This window comes from Asparagus officinalis, chromosome 7 (genome assembly GCF_001876935.1).
Source record: "Asparagus officinalis chromosome 7, Aspof.V1, whole genome shotgun sequence".
In the NCBI taxonomy this organism is placed as follows: Eukaryota; Viridiplantae; Streptophyta; class Magnoliopsida; order Asparagales; family Asparagaceae; genus Asparagus; species Asparagus officinalis.
In genome coordinates, this window is record NC_033800.1 from 107066347 (window position 1) to 107067947 (window position 1601).

Here is a 1601-nt window from a genome sequence, read left to right on the forward strand (position 1 = left end):
ACCGTTGGACTCCAACGGCTATTTTCTGAGCTGTTTTTCTGGGGGCTTTGTTGTCATTTTACTGGGGTTTTTGCTGAAGTTTTGAGTGGGTATAAATACCCCATTGCCTTCAGCTCTCCATCTAACTTAAGAAATGTTTTAAACAAGTTTAAAGAGTTTTAAACAAGGGTATAAGTTTGTTTAATGTTTGTTTAGAAGCTTTTAAGCAATTGGGTGTTTGAGTTTGAGAATTCAATTTCACAAGAGCTTGAGGAGATCATCTATTGGTGTTTGGACATCCAACTATCCTCCCTCCATCTCTTGTTATCAATTGAGAAGTTTTCTAAACTCAAACTCTAGCTTTACATTTATACACTTGTTTGATTATCATTGCTCTTAAGCTAGATTTTATATTTGAGTTTAGTTGATTTGATTTTATTTACTCATTGTTACACACACCCACTTGAGCTTATTGTATTTGCATTCATAATATATTTTGGGTTGGTGAGAGTTGTAACAATTGAGTGTGAGCTTTTATTGTGTTCTCATCCATATTAGAGAACAATCATTTATTATATTTGTGCTTATTGTGAGATTCACTTTGTAATACACTTGTACACCGAGAGGAGTGTGTGGCGAGAGTCGGGGATCGTCCCAAGAGGAGTGGCGTCGGTTGACGAACCTAGGGAGAGGTTGTAACCGAGCACTTGAGGGAGACACGTCTAATTCAACACTTAGTGGGTGTAGAGTGGGATTACAATAGTGTGTTGTTGTGAAGTTTTCGGTGAACTAGAAAACCGAGTGTGAGGAGTGGACGTTGATCGGTGATCGTTGAAAACCGACATAGTGTGGTTGTAAACGTTATTCGGGTGAACGTTGAAAACCCAGTTGTGTTAGTGGATTTCTCCCCGGGAGAGGGGAGCGGAGACGTAGGACGGAAGGTCCGAACTCCGTGATTGGGGAGCGGAGACGTAGGACGGAAGGTCCGAACTCCGTGATCATATCGTGTGTTTGAGTTTACTTTGGCGCACTTAATCTTATGTTTATATTTCTTGTCGCCATTATCCATAGCTCATTATTTATATGATCCACTATCTAGTTCATATTGTTTACCCCTTGTGTTAGTTTCATATCCTTGCATATATCATATATTGCTTATATCTCTTTGTTAGGATATTTCTTGTTGTTCATATTGCTTATCCTAGCTCATATAACTTGTTGTATTTCATACTTGCTAGGATAACTTGTTAATTAGTTTTAATTGGTATTTAATCAGATTAGATTAGCATAAAACTCTAATCACCCCCTCTAGATCTAACACATAAATCCTAGTATATATATAACCACGGGCGACGCAAGTACACTATAGTAGCGAGAGTAACAAATGCGTATTTAAGTGCAACAAAGCCCTTCTTTTTCCAAATGGATTCAAAGCAGAGTGAACCCGACCCGATGCCGCTCCGTTCTTAATGTTCCCCTTATTACTGGGTTCGCGGGTTCGCTAACCGACTATCCGAGAACTCGTCGGCGACGATGCGGAGCCCATTTCTGTCCGTAGAATCCCAAGGCTAGAATCTTACCAAGTCGAGCAAATAAAGGAAAGAAACCACCAACCATGGAAT